At 38.7% G+C, this 21,367-nt stretch overlaps 1 protein-coding gene and 1 pseudogene across 4 annotated transcripts in view; one reads left to right on the forward strand and one right to left on the reverse strand.

Annotated features, from left to right (window-relative positions):
• The window catches only part of RASAL2 (RAS protein activator like 2), a 396,573-nt gene that overhangs the window by 150,200 nt on the left and 225,006 nt on the right, over positions 1-21,367 (reverse strand). The window lies entirely within an intron of this gene.
• LOC122452269 lies at positions 8,727-9,251 on the forward strand (annotated as a pseudogene).

The following is a 21,367-nucleotide window of genomic DNA, read 5'->3' on the forward strand; positions in this document are numbered from 1 at the left end:
ATATTCTGTTTTTATATTTTTGAATAAACTACTGCACATTATTTTCCACTAAGTGACAGTAAAACAGACAACTCTGCTAATAAATTTATTTTTTTTATGGTATAAGGAAATAACCATTGACAGCATCACAGGACCCCGGAGTAGAGGACTCTTCCTCTTTTGTTCATCACTCCAAGGCAAGCAGCAGAAAGAGCACAGAGGTTCATAGGACTAACTCTAGGGCCAGATCACCAGGTTCAAATACCAGCAGTGCCATTCACTACTTACAGAAGTCCTGGAAAAGCACCACCTTGGTTTCATTAAATATTTAAAAAGCAAACAAACAAGGATAATAATAGTACCTAGCTAATAGAGTTTAGTAAGTAAATATTTATTTGCCAAATGCTTAGAATAATCCCTGGCACAAACCACTATATAAGAGTTTGTTAAAACAAAATAAAAATAGTATTTTGTGTGTTTGGGTGAGGGAGGCTGTAAAAGGCAGGGAAGGGGGGTTGTGTGAGAACAATTAAAATCATTCATCCCTGATTTGACATGGCATCTTTCCTTCAAAAAACTTTGTGATAAATATCTGTATGGATTTCTTCATTTACCAGCTATCATTTACAAGCTATCATTGCCGTAGACTGTCTAAATTGTTTTCTTTTCCTTCCATTTTTACCCTTAATTCTTTGATCAGAGAACACTTTTAATGCGTTTATAACATGATCTAGCATACACCCCCTGCAACTGCCATCAGGTGATAAAATCTGTGAAAGGAAAGGAGAGTGAAGTTGCTCAGTCATGTCCGACTCTGTGTGACCCCATGGGCTGTCGCCCACCATGCAGACTTCAGTGCGGAGGCACACAGGGCTTAATTGCTCTGTGGCATGTGAAATCTTCCCCAACCAGGGATTGAACCCCAGTCCCTCACATTGGCAGGTGGATTCCCATCCATGCCTTCACTTTAGCAGCCAACAACATTTATATTTTTTCTGCCACAAATGACTCTGATAAGGCAATTTAGTCAACAATATTATCAACCAAAATACATTAACATATAATAAACACTGATCTAAATATTACTGGAGATAGATTTTTCCTATACTATTAATAGCAAGAAGTATATCCAGAGTGGTTGAAAGAAAGGGTGTTAAATTTTGTCAAATTAATTTTGGGGTGTGTACTTCATTTCTGATTACATTTTTACTATCTGTGACTTTTTTTTAATGAAAGGAGCTGTTTTCATGAAAAATCTGGAATGTAGAATGCTTGTCATGGTCTATTAAATAATACATAATTTATACTTAAAGTCTGAAATTTCAGTGCACTACTTAAAAACTAGTTGGCTTTTAAATATGTTCAGACATTGACTTGTTTGGAACTTAAGATTTTTTTTTTCATAGAAAATACAGCAAAACTGACTGAAAAAAGGAAACAAACATTCAGTGAGCACCCAGTGTGTGCCAGCATTCTGCTGGGGAACTTAATTTTAATATCCTTTTTAATAGAACCCTATAAAGTAGTAACTATCATGCTGATTTTACACATTCAGAGAAGGTTGTTTCCTTAAATTACACATTACTTTATTAATAGATGTACATTGGGGGAAAAATAACAACTATACTTAAAATCAAATAAGCTAATAAAAAAAACCCAGCAGCCCACCAAAGGCATTCTTTCTTTTAATTTTTAGCCTTTTCTTATGGCATTTATCTCAACATTTCTAAATAAAACCTGGTGCTCTAAGAATATTATCTAGAAAAGTTGAGATTAAATTGAGAAGTGCCTAAAACCCTTCCATCCCCTTATTCCAATTTGGATTGGACACTCTCTCAGCTCTCCAGCTGCCATCCTGGGACTTCCTTCCACCAATATTTTGGGGATTTTCTCTGTCATCTTCTTGTCCTTTTCGATCTTCCCCTTCTGTCACTTGACAGATCGTTTAGCTTGAAATACAGTTTCAGTTTAGAAGTCATGTTCAGTTGGAACTTTAACAGCACTACTCTGTGGTCTTAGCCTCCAACATCACCGTCAAGAACTCGATGCCACTCTTGTTCAAATGTCGTATAGCATAATTTTATTTCTGTTTTCAATTCCTGAAAACTCTTAGAAGGTCCTCCTCATCAAAGATGCTTTGAAATTTCCCAAAGATGTGCTTTGAAATAGGTGTTTGTTTATTCACTATGCTGAGTGCTTTGTAGACTCATTTAATGTGGAAACTCATAACCTATCTACAATTCTGGCAATTTTTCTTTCAGATCTTGACAAAACATCCCTTAAATAGTGCTGTTTTTCTCTGGTTGTCTCATACAGAATAACGATCTTCTGCCCCCTTCCCCACTCATACCATCTCTAGATTCTGTACCCTACCTCATTCCTACCCACCCCATTGTCTTCCTGCCCTTTATGCCTTCAGATTCAACAACAGATCATGACGTTATTAATTACAGTCTCTATGGCATTTTAACAGTTTTCTTATATCTAGTTTCTAATTTAAAAACACTTTTTAGCCTCAAGAGTCCTTTTCAATATTGTCCTCAAGAATTGTCCTTTTCGATATTCCCCTTCTGTCACTTCACAGGTCGTTTAGCTTGAAATACAGTTTCAAAAATATACCTTCAAATATAAATGGGCACTAGAATACACTGTGCTTTTACAAAAGCTACTAAGAGGTCCTCAATGAAAGCAACTAAACTTGGATATACAAAAATAGTGTCCCCCCAAAATTCATGTGTTGAAATCCTAACCCCCAGCATGGTGGGATCAGGAGTTGGGGCCTCCGGGAGGTAATCAGGTGATGATGGAGGAGTTCTCATGAACAGAGTTGGTACCCTTATAAAAGGGACCCCAGAGAGCTCCCATGCCTTCTTCCCACCATGAGTTAGCATACAGGAAATCAACAGCCCGCAACCCAGAAGAGGGCTCTTAGCAGACATTAAATCTGTTTGCTGTTCAAACCACCCACTCCATGGTATCCTCTTATCACAGTGGGAACTGATTAAGGCAAGTAATAATATGATACAGGAATATATTATTTAGGCGTAAATACAAAAGAGTAGAAGTCAAACTCACTGCTAAGTCTTAGGAAAGCTTATGAAAATTTTAGTAAAATTCTAATTTATTAACCAAAGAAACACATCTAGTTACAAAAAGCCCATCTTTACCAATGACCCTATGCTACATCACTTATGTGATGAATCCACTTATAGAAGAGGCCACGTTTTCCCCTCACTCCTATTCTTCAAGGGGTTTCTTTTTTGGGAGGCTTATCTACCACTGTGGAACTTTCTAGCTTCCAGTGGCTACTCCAAGGCTATTTTTATCTGTTTTTTGTGTACTGCTGATGACAGTCTTCTTGTAAATGTATTTTTCTCTCTCTTACTTTCAGTCACTCCCAATGTATTGTTTCACTGGCTCCCTTCCTAGATCATCTGGTTCCTAACACACATCTGGATACTTCCTACAATTTCTACTTTTAAAAATTAACTACAAAAGGTTTGTTTAAATATGTTTTTGATTCTGATGGCACTACTTTGACTAAAGTAAAAGGGAAAAAACTGAAAGACCTCTAAGTTGAAAAATAAACTGACATAAAATAATAATCTGTATTACCAGTTCTCTATTTCAAGTTTTTTTTATTTCCTTCCCATCCCTTCTTTTTATTCTTTCCTACCTTGAGTTTATCTTGTCATTTTCTACTCTGCAGAATTAGAAAAAAAAAAAAGCAAAACACAATCAAAATTATTTTGCAAGCAAAAGGAAAAGATGAAAAAAATGGGAATTTCCTGTTGTGATATATTAACTATCAATTAAAATGGAAAACAGTTAACATGTAAATTTCTGAAGACAAAGAAAAAGAAAATAGGCTGTACATTTCACAGTAAAGAAATTAACCAGAACAATCCAACAGACACAACAGCTTTATGAGAAACGGGAACTTCCTCTCTTAAGCATTGTTACCACAGAAATTAGATGGCAGGTGAGTGCCAAGAGCAGGCATGTGTGTGTGCTCAGTCACAAATCTGTGTTGGGCTCCTTGCGACCCCATGATCTGTAGCTTGCCAGGATCCTATGTCCGTGGAATTTCCCAGGCAAGAATGCTGGAGTTGGTTGCCGTTTCCTCTTCTAGGGGATTTTCCCAACCCAGGTATGGAACCAGCATCTCCTGTGTCTCCTGCACTGGCAGGTGGGTTCTTTTACCACTGAGTCACCCGGGAAGCCCGTAGGGTCATAACAAAACAGGTTTCATCCCTGGAGGCAGCTTCAGTCTGTTTTGGACACAAACACAACTAGATGTTCCATTTACAAATCCTTCTGTTTGAAATATAAACTAAAAAGGCTTTTGTAAGTAGCCGAGTTAAACCTGTTCCCTGCTTCTCCCCCCTCTCCAAAAAGAAAAAGAATGGGGAGGGATGGAAGAGGAAACTGAGAGGGAGGGAGAGATGGGGGATAGGGGAGAGAGAGACCACTGGTGCAACTAAAGTAAGCAATGTTTAGATAATTTTGCTCAACTTATCCAAATCACATATTTTTTAACTTTGGAAAAGTTCCTATAGCAGTCAAAAGCCAAGATTAAGTCTCAAAATTAAACCTCAAGACGCACTATAAACAACTCCACTCCCATCTTTCTACCTCAAGTTACATAACAGAATGGTGAATTACGGCTGTACTTTAGAAGAAAGGAATTTGCCAAACTGTGCAAGTAAAAATGGAAAAACAAATGAGTAAAGTCATGAGATACAGAGACAGGATGTTTTCTAAGATGCCACACCTCAAATTTCTTTATTGGGTTAATCTGAACCTGTCCAAGCAAAATGAGAAATATAACACTTACTCCATTATCTCACTGGTCCCATGGTTTTGTAAGAGTCAGAGAGAATTGAAGTTTGTCTCAAATCAAAATTTATGTTGTTGGTCTTGCATTCTTCTTTCAAACCATAATAAAAATCTCATTGGCTAAGGAAGCTGAGGCTAAGGTTAACGATGAGAAGAGGTGGAATTTGAAGCCAGTTAGGGCAACTTCAAACCTTGTGCCATTTCCACTACCCATGAGTGCTTCTAATAAAGCAACGCTTCCAGAGAGAACAGAGAGTTCCAATCACAGGCATGCACTTTCTTTCCTACCACAGTAAACTTCCTATCTATGAAGTAACTGCTAAATCTGCTCTTGCGATTTTGATACACTAATTTATCTTATAACCGAAACTCCAACAATAGCACACACATTTGTGCTATCAAGTTGCAATGCAACATAAAGGATAAATTGTCTGGACTTCCCTGGTGGTCCAGTGGTTAAGAATCTGCCTGCCAATGCAGAAGACACAGGTTTGACCCCTGGTCCAGAAAGATCCCATATGCTGCAGGGCAACTAAGCCTGAGAGCCACAACTACTGAGCTAGTGCACCTAGAGCCCATACTCCACAACAAGCGAAACCACTGCAAGGAGAAGCCCTCACACCGCAACTAGAGAAAGACTGTATAGAGCAATGAAGACTGTCAACTACAAACTGGCACTTAGCAAGAGCATCATCAACAACTGAACAACAAAGGCATTTGCCACCTGCCTCCATGGAGATTGAACCCCATGCTGCCATGGCTGTTGACCTTTAACAACCCTCAAGGGAGTTCAGGGTGGAGTGAGGCACTCTGTGCTCCAGGGAAATTGGTGAGACAGGTCTTTACATAGTTGGATGTTTTCAGGAACATATTTCATGACCTCAATCCCTTCATCTCCTCATATCTAGAGAAGCACTAAACCCCTTCATAGCGACATCAGATCCTCATGACTAACAAAAAACCTGTTGTAAAATGAGTGCTTCATGGTATTGAACTCCCCCTTCACCAAAACCTTATATATTGACTTTCCCCCACTGCTGCTTTGGAGCAGTCTCTCAGAGCTATGCTACCTCCTGGGCTGCAGTCCGCATTTTGCCCCAAACAAAACTTAACTCCCAACTCTGAAGTTGTACATCTTTTTTTAGTCAACAAGACTCGGTGCAGCAAAAAATAAAATAATTTTTTAAAAAAGATCATTTTCTGTTATTAAAAGGATGTATTTTCTCTTACCATTCTGTATAGGAGCAAGATAATATTTAATAAAAGTTATTTGCTACTAACAAAATTGTTTAGAAAAAAAAAAGCATAGGTGTCATGCGCACGAACACCAACCACTATGGTTACAATATCAACTAGCACGCATGCTATATCACTTCAGTTGTGTCCGACTCTTTGCGACCCCATGGACTGTAGCCTGCCAGGCTCCTCTGTCCAGGGGATTCTCCAGGAAAGAATACTAGAGGGGGTTGCCATGCCCTCCTCCAATCAACTAGCAGCACAGCCCAGGAGATCAGATCTGACATCTGCAGCCAGGCACAGAGTGCTACGACCTGTTAACACGGACGATGGTGCATACCAACTTCGCACTTATCAGAACCAACAGTGGTGACTGCAGTAACTGTTTATAGTCCTTGTGGCCACGCAATGATGCTAATTCTCTGATTTCATTCCAAAAATATTTCTCTGAAGTGGATGTGGTTTTCCCTGCGGCAGGGCTAGAGGGAAAGAATATTTCCCACAGCTAAGATTATCTTTTACTTTGAAGTGTCTCACCTGAAAAAGTCAAGCAAGGGTTTCTCTAATGTGTCTCATGTCAGTCATCTGCTCAACAATCAGTCACTCACTTATTCTGCAACAATGCACAAAACCTGCCAGTTGCCATGACAACACCAAAGTGAAGCTACAGTCTGGTCAACTCAGAAGTTCCAATCTAAAGAAGATACACACCAACAACTTATTAAAAGGGTAAGGACATACATTCTGTATTAGATGTAAAAGAGAAACTGCTTATCAGAGATAAATGCTATGAATTCTGATTAGTGGAATAAAGGAAACAATCGCCAAGAGGAGACATCTAACTGGGCCTCAGGACAAATGTGATTATCACAGATGAGGGAAGTAGAATGGGAGAACACAGCTAAACAATCAGGCTGATGGCCCAATGTGAGCAGAAGCTCAAGTATGAGAATGCCTGGGGAACCTGAAGTAGACCTGTGAGCCCAGAGAACCTAGAGAATCTGTGATGGGTTAAAAAAAGATGGTGTGAGAGAGTCAAGTCTGGTCAGAACACAGAGAACCTTTAGTGTCATTGCAAATTCTAATTTTATCCCATAGACAACAGAGATCCTGTAAAAACTGTTTAGAGAAATAAAGTAATATGAGACTTTCCTGATGGTTCAGTGGCCAAGACTCCACCCTCCCAATGCAGGGGGCCCAGGTTCGATCCCTAGTTAGGGAACTAGATCCCATATGCCCGTGCAGCAACTAAAGACCCTGCAAGCCCCAAGAAAGACTGAAGACCCCGTGTTCCACAACTAAGATCCAACATGGCCAAATAAATAAGTAAATACTTAAAAGAAAAAAAAAAAAGAGCCAACAATAACTTAAAAAAAAAAAAGAAAAAAGAAAAGAAATATGATTCAAGTAGGGCTTTTAAGAAGATAATGCTGAACAAGCAGTGAAAGGAGATACATAGAAAGAAGAAGAGAGAACCCAGAAGAGATACAATGGGTAGTTATTAAGATATCTATGTAGAAACAAATGAGTAAGTTAAAGTTAGGAGGACTAGAAGGACGGTGGGCATTTAGCAGAAATTCAATCACATGAGAACAGGCTGTAGGGGAGGGAGGAGGTAAAGAAGGGAATTACACAAAGAAAATGGCTTCAGTTTTGAACATTCCAGTACAGATATTCAGAAGACCAATTGGGAATTCAGGTCTGCAGCTGAGAAATTAAAGCCAGAAATAGAGACTTAAAAGTTATTAGAACCAAGGTGGCATTTAGAAACATGAAAACAGGGTAAGTTATCTACAGAGAAAGGACAAAGCAAGCAAAGAAGGGTAAGGATAAGACTTTACAAAAAGGGAAACGGTAAAGAAGGCAGGGTGGGGGAGAAACACAACCGATAGAGAAAAAACATTGCACAAGACAGGACAGCTCTAAAGAGGGGAGGGGAGTCCATCATTACAAACTCTGAAGAGAAAGAGTGCAAAGGACAGCAGTTTGGGAACTCACCACATCTCTGATATGACTGGAAATTTCAGGGGGGGATGAAATCAGATTTCAGGGTTCAGAACAGAATTATCAGGCAGTGAGCACAAATAAATTGCTTTTAGAAAAGGCTGATGAAGACCTGAGATAGCCTTTAAGTGTCTTAACTTCTAGTCAGTTCTAGAACCAGTTAACACAGTAAAAACTTAGAATTTGCTTGTAACTAGTGTTAGTCGCTCAGTCATGTCTGACTTCATGCAACCCCATGGACTGTAGCCCACCAATCAGGCTCCTTTGTCCATGAGAATCTCCAGGCAACAATACTGGAGTGGGCTGCCATCCTCTTCTAAGGGGATCTTCCCAACTCAGGAATCAAACCTGAGTCTCCTGCATTGGCAGGCGGATTCCTTACCGTCTGAGCCACCAGGGAAGCCCTAGGACATGTTGCCTCCCTGTTGGGGAATCCAAACCCTGGTCTCCCACGTGACAGGCTGGGATACTCACCACTATACTACTGAGGATGGCGTATGTTAAGTCAGTCAGTCAGAGAGCAGAACTGGGAATGACTCAAGTATGCTATTTTGCTGTTAACTTATCTAGCTTCTAAAATAGAGGGGACCATGTCCCTTGAGCCATGGGGCTGCTGGCTGTGTAGGGGCCCTGCCACCCAGGCCCAGGGCCCACCCCACTCCGACAGGATGATAAACCTGGAGGCCACAATGTGGCATCGGCTCTTGTGGGAGAGGTGGGTGCTCGCCCTGGTCTTCCGGCTTTTGCTCCTCTACTTCCTCACCAGCACCTTCAAGCAGGAGAAGAGGACAGTGAGAGACGGGAATCTCCTCCAGGGCCAAGACCATGATCAGCCCGTTCCATGGCAAGTACAGTTTAACTGGGGCAATGGCAGTCAGTCCAGCAACCAGTGCAGAGCTCCAATCAAGGGAAGCACCTCATCACGGACGAACATGGCTGCATTTGTGAGAGGAAAGATTTGCTGGTGGATGGCTGCTTTGACAGCAGTGTCTCTGACACAAAGCAGTACTGCTGTGGCGACTGCTCATCCCACGGCTGGGGAGCCCAACGGGCAGCTTCTCCTGGAGCGCTTCCTCAGCAGCGACATTCCCGAACCTCTCATGGCAGTTGAAGACCACTTTGAATTGTGCTTGGCTAAATGCAGGACCTCAGCCCAGCCTCTTCAGGGGTGGGCCTTGAACACCCTGTCCTGACATCTAACATCGTCTAGAGACTCAGATGCTCTTCCCTTCTCATCCTGAGCCAACCTTCTAGCAGCTGGCACCAGGCGTGCTCAGCTTTGTTCCTAGTGCTATTTGGAGACGCTTGTTTATCTGTGTGGGGACACTGTCTTCACCAGAAATTCTGCCTTGTTGTCCTGGAGGGTTCTGCCCTCACGTCCCATGCCCCTGTTGAAATGACTGCTCTGCTCAACCATGGATAGCGGGAGCCTCAGGAAAGTCACCTGTGGGGGTGGCCTCCTCCTTTTCTGTCACAGAAACCCTATCTTAAGGCGACTCCTAAGTAGAGATACATCTCACAACTGCCTGTAAGTGCTGGTCCTTTATTGCTTTCAACTCCAAGAAATGCGACACACAGACATTCAGTTTCCCCGTGATTTACAGAGAAGAACAAAACTCAAGTTTCCATCAAGGTGCCTTAAAAGACTCACATCTACCCTCCATGGGTGCTGGATATGAAGGCGGGTGGTCCATGTGCTCGCGGTGCTCCTGTGTTACCAGTATGACACTAACCCTCTCTGGTCAAGATCGAGAGTCTATGGTCCTCAGATCAAGATGTCACATGCTCCTGAACAGCAATGCTCTTTGCCCTCAGGAGTCACGTTACCACACGCTGTTCTTTCTCAGAGCCCCACACTAACCCCAATATTGGGCAAGGTCTTCCTTGATCTTTTTTGGTTGTTCAGCTGTTGCCCTTGTAGCAGGGCCCAAGCCCGCTTTCAGCATTTTTTATCTCAGCACAGCTTTTTCCTTGGGCCTTGTTTGCCTTCCTATATATTTCTGCAGTCTGTGTGGTGGAAATTTCCCTTAAATCCCTCCTATTACTTCCCTGGTGGCTCAGTGGCAAAGAATCTGCCTGCCAATGCAGGAGACACAGGAGACGTGGGTTCGATCCCTGGGTCTGGAAGATCCCCTGGAGGAAGGCATGGCAACCCTTCTTGCCTAGAAAATCCCATGGACAGAGGAGACTGGTGGGCTATGGTCTGTGGGGTCACAAACAGTCAGGCACTACTGAGCATGGGGAAAACACACACATCCCTTCTCATACTTATCTTCCCAAAGTAGTCTGTCCCCCTAAGTCAGATTTCTTAGAGGGTGAACTGCACATACACACCCACACACACACACACAATTACTTCTCACACTTATCTTCCTGAAGTAGTCTGTCCCCCTAACTCAGCTTTCTTAAAGAATGAACTGTCTGACAGTTGTTTGGCAGTTGTTTTTTAGTGGTAGATCCCAGAATATCTATTCAGTTCACATTGGACTTTTCAGATTCTGTGTGTATTCACCAGTGCCAAATCAGACTTTGTGTGTGTGGAAAATAAAACAGAGTAAAATTTATAAATTAAATACTTATGATAATAAAGTGGGAGGAAGCTGATAAAAAGCATTTATCTATGTTGCTTATCACCTCAGGTCTAAGAGGATGCTACAACTAGCATTGCACAAACATGGAAACTTGCTTTAGTTATTGTCTGATTATTTATTTGCTTAGATTTCTATGTCCTTACTGTTAATTCAATCCCAAATTCACTTCCTGTTGTTTCAGTTAACTCAGATATACCAGTGTGGTCTTTTTGGAGAAGTCCTCACAGCAGTCTTCTGACTGCTCCAGTCTACACTGGGTGTCATTATTCTGAGGCTGTGTACCTGGGTTCCCCTTGCAGGGTTCTCCCGAGGGCTTCCTGTGTCTCTCCCCTGTGTTGGATCTCCTATCCTATATCCCACATCCTGCTCATTCTTGGTGAAGAATTTATCCCATTTAGGTTCAGAAGAAATGGTATGTAGGAGGTAGTTTTTTTAACCTTGCATGTCTGAAAATGTCTTTATTCTCATGTGCTATTAGTGGCTTAGAGCTATATTATATAGACTTCTGTATTGAAATAATCTTCCTTCAGAAGTCTGAAGGCAGTCCTCATTATTTTCTAGCTTCTGATATTGCTGATAGAAGTCAGAAGCCATTCTGATTTCTGGTCCTTAGTTTGTAATGTTTTCCCTTTCTTTGGCAATTTGCAAAATGGCCTCTTTGTCATCAGAGACAAATTGAAATTTCCTGAAAATGTGCTTTGTCATAGGCACTTAGTAATTCCTTTTAATCTGGAACCTCATATCCTTCAGTTGTGGGAAATTTTCTTAAAATATTTTTCTAGTGATTGCCTCCTCTTTGTGTTACTTTTTTTAGAACTCATTGTTTTGACTTCCTAACCTGATGCTCTAATTATTTTATCTTTTTTTCCCCTTTATTTTCTGGGCTATTTCCTCATTTTTACCTCTAACCTTTCTATTATTGAGTCTTATTTCTGTTATGATTTTTTAATACACAGTAGAAAACAGTATTTTGGCTTTGTATTTAACATTCAGTTCTTGTCTCATGTATGTCATATTTTCTCTTTCTGAAAATAATCCCAACTTTTTTAGAATTTTCTATTCCCTGCATATCTCTGTGCTTCCAAATTTCTTTAATTTTTTTAAAATTTGTTTTGGATTTTTTCTTCCATGCTAGAGGCCTTCCCCCAATGACAACTAGCCTTGAGAATGTCAGTGTCCTTTGGTCTTTCCTCTTGGGCTGGTAAATTCTCCAATGACACTGATCTCTTGCCTGGAGGGTAAAGGCAAAGTGGGGGAGACAGGTAGAGGAGTATGATCATTCAGTTTGCAGGTGTTCATTTTATTCCCTTGTATTTGGTAAAGTACCCTGTGCTCTCCATTTTGCCGGGTATGCCCCAGTCCAGAGACCCTTGAGTTTTCTACCCCAGAGAACTGACCCGCAACCTTACATTAGGGTAGAGATGGGGGTGGGAAGAGCAACTGTCTAGTGGTCTTGGGAAGAGGAGAAGACCGAGGGATCTACTACTATACATTCCTGAGGCCATCGATTCCTGGACTATTTGAAGATTTTGTGGTAAAAAATCAGATTGGTTCTTGGCTTTCTTTGTTGCTAGATTAAGAATTGGCTTTCTCAGGTCAGGAAGGTCATTTACCATACTCCATTTGCTTTCCAGCATTTGATTTATTATTATGTATTATTGGTTTTTGTGGTTGCTTTCTTCTTTGCCATTTTCCTTATTCTTGAAAGACTATGTCTTTAAAAGAATATTCTGTTACTATAGCTGTAGTGAGGTTTCTGAAAGGAACACAAGTACATGCTTATGTTCAATCCACCATTTTTCTCCCCAGAAGTCTAGGCTGAATCAAAAACCATTCCTGATTGTTTACACCACTCGTTACCATTCCCACACAATTCTCCAGTCAATAGAGTGGCTTACTAAGGTTAATATAGCCTCAGAACAAGTTGAAAGTGGCCCCTCACCTGGGCATCCCATTTTAGAGGGCTCTAAGTCAAAAAATGCGAAGAGCTGACTCATTTGAAAAGACCCTGATGCTGGAAAGATTGAGGGCAGGAGGAGAAGGGGACAACAGAGGATGAGATGGTTGGATGGCATCACCAACTCAATGCACATGGGTTTGGGTGGACTCCGGGAGTTGGTGATGGACAGGGAGGCCTGGCGTGCTGCGGTTCATGGGGTCACAAAGAGTCAGACACAACTGAGCAATTGAACTGACTGAATGAAGTAAAAAAAAAAGTTTATTAGACTAACTTAAATATTAACACATATGATACAGCTTTCTAAACTCAGCAAGTAGCTCATCCACAGTTAAACACTGACTTCCTTCATTTCTCCTTCCCCAGTTCTTCTGGACTTACAGCAACCCTTACAATAGCCTGTACAAATGACTTAACTGAGTCAGAAAAGGAATCCTTTACTTAAGACACCTTACTGCCATCTGTTGGATATTTTACGAAATAAGGGCAAATCAACAACGACAATTAAATGACACACACCCCTACTTGCAGGGGTACACGTAATTTGCACAGCCAGATGTGCAGCACTGCCTTTGAATCACCTTTCACAAAACTAAACTAATCTCTACTATTCCAGGATGAGGGTGAGGAGGAAGATAAAAGAGCAAATCAGGACTCTAAACATTCCTTTATAACTTAGAAGAATTGTGCTGTGACACCTTGACTTAAAACCCATTTCTTCATTTAAAAGTGATTTAGCTGTTCATCTAAACTTAGCTGATAAGAGAGAAATAAAAAATGACTTTAGTCCCAGCAGGCCTGCAGCCACTGAATGAGGCAGAGCTTGGCAGCCTTCTGGGCCAGGGCCAGCCCTATCAGCCCAGCTACCATAGTCCCAACACAACAGAAAGGCCCACAGAACCCATGCAGGGGCCTCTGGTGACCAGAGAGACTGCACTGCTAGGCCTCATACACTGTCTCTCGTACAAGGTCACTTATCCAAAATCAGGACATGTAACTGACCTACTTACAGGGGAAGAGAATTAGGCAAAATAAGGAGACAGAAGAATACGTTCCAAACAAAGGAATAAGACAAAATTCCAAAAGAAGAACTAAGCAAAGAAAACACGAGCTATCTACCCAATAGAGATTTCAAGGCAAGGACCTCATATAAACATGCTCAATGAACTTGGGATAAGAATGGATGAACAGGGTGAAAAGTTTAACAGAGTCAGAAAGTACAAAGAAGAACCAAACAGCATTGAAGACTACAATAACAGAAATAAAAAACATATTAGAAGGAATCAAAAGTAGATTAGACGGTATGGAGGAACAACTCAATGAAGTGAAAGACAGAATAGTGGAAGTCACTCAAGCCGAATAGAAAAAAAGACAAAAGAATTAAAAAAATAAATAAGGGTAGTTTTGAAAATATCTCTGAGACAACATCAAGTGTACTAACATTCACATTATACCAAAAGGAGAAGAAACACAGGAAGGAGGGCAGAGAACTTATTTGAGGAAATAATAACTGAAAGTTTCCCTAATCTGGGAATATCTATAATAAGTAGTTAAGGGATAGACAAAACAAAAGATGCAAAATGTGATGTCACAACATTAAACATGGTAGGGAGTGTTAAATGTAGGGTGGTTAAAATGTGTTCAAAGTTAAGAGAGCATCAGTGTACAATGATCACATGCAAACAGGTTGTTACACATGAACTGCAAGGTAAGGACAAGCTGAAAATACACAGCAAATACACTCCATGATGAGGGCAAGGAATCCAAACGTGACACTAAGCTCTATGAAAAGGAAGCCAGGGTAGCAATACTTCATTCAGAAGAACTACACCTTAAAACAAAGACAGGAGACAACAAGACATTACATAATGATAATGGGATCGATCCAACAAGAAGAGTTAACAATGAAAATACTGACGCATCCCACATAGGAGTACCTAAATGCATAAAGCAAACATTAAAGGAAAAAGTTGTCAGTAAGACAATAACAGAAGGGGGCTTTAATACACCACTTACCTCCATGAACAAATCATCTAGACAATCAATAAAGAAACGTTGGCCTTAAGTAGCACATTAACCTATTTGAATGTAAAAGAAATATACAAAGAACAGTCCCTCCCGAAGCAGGAGAATACACATCCCTTTCAAGTGTACATGAAACATTCTTTGGGATAGATCACACCTTAGGTCACAAAACAAGTATTAGTATATTTAAGAAGACTGAAATCATGTTTTCTGAACACAGCAGTATGAGACTAGAAATCAACTACAAGAAAAAAAACTGCAAAAACTATAAACATATGGAGGCTAAACAATATGTTACTAAACAACCAATGGATTTATTGAAGAAATCAAAGGGAGAATAAAAAAAATATCTGGAGACAAATGAAAATGAAAACACAATGATCCAAAACCAACTACAAGAAAAAAAGCTGCAAAAACTATAAACATATGGAGGCTAAACAATATGTTACTAAACAACCAATGGATTTATTGAAGAAATCAAAGGGAGAATAAAAAAAAAATCTGGAGACAAATGAAAATGAAAACACAATGATCCAAAACCAACTACAAGAAAAAAAGCTGCAAAAACTATAAACATATGGAGGCTAAACAATATGTTACTAAACAACCAATGGATTTATTGAAGAAATCAAAGGGAGAATAAAAAAAAAATCTGGAGACAAATGAAAATGAAAACACAATGATCCAAAACCAACTACAAGAAAAAAAGCTGCAAAAACTATAAACATATGGAGGCTAAACAATATGTTACTAAACAACCAATGGATTTATTGAAGAAATCAAAGGGAGAACAAAAAAAAAATACCTGGAGACAAATGAAAATGAAAACACAATGATCCAAAACCTATGGGATACAGCAGAAGCAATTGTAAGAGGGAAGTTTACAGTGATACAAACCTACCTCAAGAAACAAGAAAAATCCCAAATAAACAATCCAGCCTTAGACATAAGAGAACTAGAAAAATAAAGAACAAGCAAAATTCAAAGACAAAAGAAAGACATCATAAAGATTAGAACAGAAATACAAGGAGACAAAGAAAGAAAAGATCAGTGAAACTAAGAGGAGGTTCTTTGAAAAGATAAAAATTGATAAACCCTTAGCTAGTCTCATAAAGAATATGAATAAAAAAAGAAGGACCACATAGATAAAATCAGAAATAAAAGAGCTTATGATTGACAGCACAGAAATACAAAAGACCATGAGATTACTATGAATAATTATATACCAATGAAATGGACAACCTGGAAGAAATGAACAAATTCCTGGAAATATACAATCCCCCAAAACTGAATCAGGAAGAAACAGAAAATATGAACAGACTGATTGCCAGGAAGGAAACTGAATCAGTAATTTAAAAAAAGCTCCCAACAAACAAATGTCCAGGGCCAGAGGGTTTCACAGGTGAATGTTATCAAATATCTAAAGAGTTAATAACTTTCTTAAACTATTCCCAAAAACTGAAGAGAAAGGAATGCTTCTGAACTCATTCTATGAGGCCACCCTTGCGCTGATACCAAAATCAGACAGACATACCCCCCCCCAAAGATAAATAAAATAACAAAGATTACAGAACAATATCATTGATGAATATAACATGCAAAAAATCCTCAGCAAATATTAGCAAACTAAATTCAACAATACAATAAAAGGATTATATACCATGATGAAGTGGAATTTATCCCAGGGAAGCAAGGATAGTTCAATACCTGCACATGATACACCACGTTAACAAATTGAAAATAAAAATCATATGATCATTTCAACAGATGCAGAAAAAGCTTCCAACAAAATTCAACATCCATTTTGATAAAAACTCTCAACAAACTGAGTATAAAAGGAACATACCTCAACATAATAAAGACCATATATGACAAACCCAGAGCCAACATCATATGAAACAGTGAAAAGCTGAAAGAGTTTCCTCTAAGATCAGTAACAAGACAAGGATGCCCACTCTGGTCACTTTTATTCAATACAGTACTCAAAGTCCAAGTACAGCAGAAAAGAAAAAAAAAAAGAAATGAAAGGAATCTAAACTGGAAAGGAAGAAGTAAAACTGTTACTTTGTAGATGGCATGATACTATATATACAAAATCCTAAAGACGCCTCCAAAAAAAAAAAACTATCAAAACTAATAAATGAATTTGGTAAAACTGCAGGCTACAAAATTAACATAAGAAATCTGAAGAATTTCTATACACTAACAAAGAACTATCAGAATGAGACATTAAGAAAACAATCCCATTTACAATTGTATCATAAAGAATAAAATACCGAAGAATTAATCCAACCAAGGATTAAAAGACTTGCAGTCAGAAAACTATAAGATATTGCTGAGAGAAATTAAAGACAATGTGAACAAATGGAATTCTCACAGATGGAAAGAATTAATATTTCCAAAATGATCATACTATCCAAAGCAATTTACAGATTCAGTGCAATCTCTATCAAAATACCAATAACATTTTTCACAGAAATAGAACAAAATATCCAAAAATTTGCATGAAAACACAAAAAACCCTCAAATAGTCAAAACAATATTGAGAAGGAAGAAGAACAAAACCAGAGGTATCATATTCCCTGATTCCAAACAGTAGTACAAGCTACAGCAATCAAAATAGCATGGGACTGGCATAAAAACAGACACAGAAATCAATGTAAGACAAATAAACTCAAGCTTATATGGTCAATTAACCAAAGAAAAGGAGGCAAAAATATATAATAGGGAAAAGACAGCCTCTTCAACAAATGGTGTTGGGAAAACAACATGTACAAGATTCAAACTGGACTACTTTCTCACACCATATGCATAAATAAACTAAAAATGGATTAAAAACCTAAATGTAAGGCCTAAGATCATAAAACTTGTAGAAGAAAACATGGGCAGTATGCTTTTTAACACTGCTCTTAGCAGTATTTGTTGGACTTGTCACCTTAGGTGAAATAAGCAATAGCAAATAAAGAAATGGAACTCCATTAAACTAAAAAGCATTTATACAGCAAAGGATATATAATCACAAATAATTTTACACATACAAATTTAATATCCAATTTAAATACTGACTGCTACTGTACACAGATATTATTTATCAACATTTAAAATTTGATCTGGGAAACAGACCCAAAGACTTAGAGAACAAACTTCTGGTTACCAGGGGGAAAGGGAGCCGTAGATTGGTGTCTGGGGTTGACACGGTCACACTGCTATATTTAAAATAGATAACTCACAAGGACCTACAGTATAGCATAGGGAACTCAACTCAATATTCTGTAATAAGCTAAATAGGAAAAGAATTTGAAAAAGAAAGGATACATGTATAATGAACCACTTTGCTATACACATGATAATAACACAACATTGTTAATCAACTATGCTCCAATATAAAGTAAAAATTTTTTAAATTAAAGTGAAAAAATTAAATTCTATTATTTGAAAAATGGAAGGATATGTTTCTTGCAATATTAAATCTTTGTTACTCTTATTTTCCCTTTTTTTCAGTATTATCATTCCCATCCTATACCTAGAAGATTATAGCAATCTTTAAAATACTTCATAAGTTATCTAGATACTCCTAATAGTGAATGTCTTGAGAATAAAAAGATAGTCATTATTTTATACATAAAATCAGATCTCAGGCTAATTTAATAGAGTCAAAGCTAAGATCTGAATAATCAATATCCTCTGTAATTTTGATTAAATGAGTTATCCTTTCCAATAATTTCACTAATGTCTTGGAGAATATATTCTGTTTTTTAATATTCATTTTCTTTAAAATTTCCTCAAATTTTTATCACATGGGTCAATAAACAGGAAAACATCAGTGCAAGGTTAGTTTTTCCTCAAGGTTTTTCCAAGATAGTTTCTGTCTTTTTTGGTGGTGTTATTTTAGATCTCTGTTCAACTTAATTTACACAAACATGAAAACTGTGCATTAGCTAACGCTGACTCTCAAAGACTTTTGATATTTTTTTCCTATGCTTGCTAACATGTATCAAGGGCATCCTATGTGAAACTGTAATTTTTAAGTACACATACCAGATATTTCTGGGTTTTGAGGACTCCATGATAATGAAACAAATTTAATGTCACAAGCACAGTTTCTTTAAAAAATCCAGAGATTTTGTAAGTAAGATCATGTGGTACTTTTAAGATTTTATCACAATGTAATAAAACAGAGGCATGAAGATCTCTGCATCTTTGAGTTACTAGATATTTGGCTTTAAATATGTTGGTTCAATGTCAATATCATTTTTGAGAACTGAGAAAAGGTGCAGTAATGAGTGTTTGCACTTTCTAATCAAACCAGCTTTATGATCACGTTTCTGATGTTACCTACAAGCAAGATTCTTGCTCATTTCAGGCTCTGACTTTGCTCTGCCCACTTGAGCATCAGAGCATTAACTTTACTGGAATGTCAAAGAAATGCAACAACCAGACCAGACAAGGTTCTCAATTCATCTTTGTGCAATCCCCCAGCCAGGAAGCAGACAACACACAGTAGTACACATTTTCTTCTATATATCTATGCATCACAAAAATGTTGCCTACAGTTCAGCTTTCACTTTCTCCCATTTTAATAATGTTCTTAAAAGGTATCCAATGGCTTTTTAAAAAGCTGAATTCATACAGGTTATATTTACATTGAAAATGAATATTTACCATTTCATGTGGTCAACTTATATACCTCCCTGTATTGTTTTTATGCAAAGACTCTACCATCTGAAGAAGTGATTTCCTTTTGAAAATTCAGCAAATTGTGCTTTTGCATGCTTTGAAAAATCTTTTTTCTGATGAATAAATTAAAATTTGGATACTGTCACCAGGGGAAGGTAGTTTTTTTCCTGGTCTACTAAATTTGGAAATGGGTACTTTAGGCAAGTGGAAGTGAGAAATAGATTTAAAGGACTAGATCTAATAGACAGACTGCCTGATGAACTATGGATGGAGGTTCGTGACACTGTACAGGAGACAGGAATCAAGACTATCCCCCCAAGAAAGAGAAATGCAAAAAAGCAAAATGGCTGTTTGAGGAGGCCTTACAAATAGCTGTGAAAAGAAAAGAAGTGAAAAGCAAAGGAGAAAAGGAAAGATATTCACATTTGAATGCAGAGTTCCAAAGAATAGCAGGGAGAGATGAGATAAAGCCTTCCTCAGCGATCAATGCAAAGAAATAGAGGAAAACAATAGAATGGGAAAGACTAGAGATCTCTTCAAGAAAATTAGAGATACCAAGGGAACATTTCATGCAAAGATGGGCTCAATAAAGGACAGAAATAGTAGGGAGCTAACAGAAGCAGAAGATATTAAGAAGAGGTGGCAAGAATACACAGAACTGTACAAAAAAGATCTTCACGACCCAGATAATCATGATGGTGTGATCACTCACCTAGAGCCAGACATCCTGGAATGTGAAGTCAAGTGGGCCTTAGGAAGCATCACTATGAACAAAGCTAGTAGAGGTGATGGAATTCCAGTTGAGCTATTTCAAATCCTGAAAGAAGATGCTGTGAAAGTGCTGCACTCAATATGCCAGCAAATTTGGAAAACTCAGCAGTGGCCACAGGACTGGAAAAGTTCAGTTTTCATTTCAATCCCAAAGAAAGGCAATGCCAAAGAATGCTCAAACTATTGCACAATTGCACTCATCTCACACGCTAGTAAAGTAATGCTCAAAATTCTCCAAGCCAGGCTTCAGCAATACGTGAACCATGAACTTCCAGATGTTCAAGCTGGTTTTCGAAAAGGCAGAGGAACCAGAGATCAAATTGCCAACATCTGCTGAATCGTCAAAAAAGCAAGAGAGTTCCAGAAAAACATCTATTTCTGCTTTATTGATTATGCCAAAGCCTTTGACTATGTGGATCACAATAAACTAGAAAATTCTGAAAGAGATAGGAATACCAGACCACCTGACCTGCCTCCTGAGAAGTCTGTATGCATGTCAGGAAGCAACAGTTAGAACTGAACATGGAACTACAGAGTGGTTCCAAATAGGAAAAGGAGTACATCAAAGCTGTATATTGTCACCCTGCCTATTTAACTTATATGCAGAGTATATCATGAGAAACACTGGGCTGGATGAAGCACAAGCTGGAATCAAGATTGCAGGGAGAAATATCAGTAATCTCAGATATGCAGATGACACCACCCTTATAGCAGAAAGTGAAGAAGAACTAAAGAGCCTCTTGATGATAGGGAAAGAGGAGAGTGAAAATGTTGGCTTAAAGCTCAACATTCAGAAAACTAAGATCATGGCATCTGGTCCCATCACTTCATGGCAGATAGATGGGGAAACAGTGGAAACAGTGGCTGACTTTATTTTTCTGGGCTCCAAAATCACAGCAGATGGTGATTGCAGTCATGAAATTAAAAGACGCTTACTCCTTGGAAGGAAAGTTATGATCAACTTAGACAGCATATTAAAAAGTAGAGACATCACTTTGTCAACAAAGGTCCATCTAGACAAGGCTATGGTTTTTCCAATTGTCATGTATGGATGTGAGAGCTGGACTATAAAGAAAGCTGAGCATTGAAGAATTGATGCTTTTGAACTGTGGTGTTGGAGAAGACTCTTGAGAGTCCCTTGGAATGCAAGGAGATTCAACCAGTCCATCCTAAGGGAGATCAGTCCTGGGTGTTCATTGGAAGGACTGATGTTTGAAGCTCAAACTCCAATACTTTGGCCACCTGATGTAAAGAGCTGACTCATTTGAAAAGACCCTGATGCTGGGAA

This window comes from Cervus canadensis, chromosome 13 (genome assembly GCF_019320065.1).
Source record: "Cervus canadensis isolate Bull #8, Minnesota chromosome 13, ASM1932006v1, whole genome shotgun sequence".
NCBI lineage: Eukaryota > Metazoa > Chordata > Mammalia > Artiodactyla > Cervidae > Cervus > Cervus canadensis.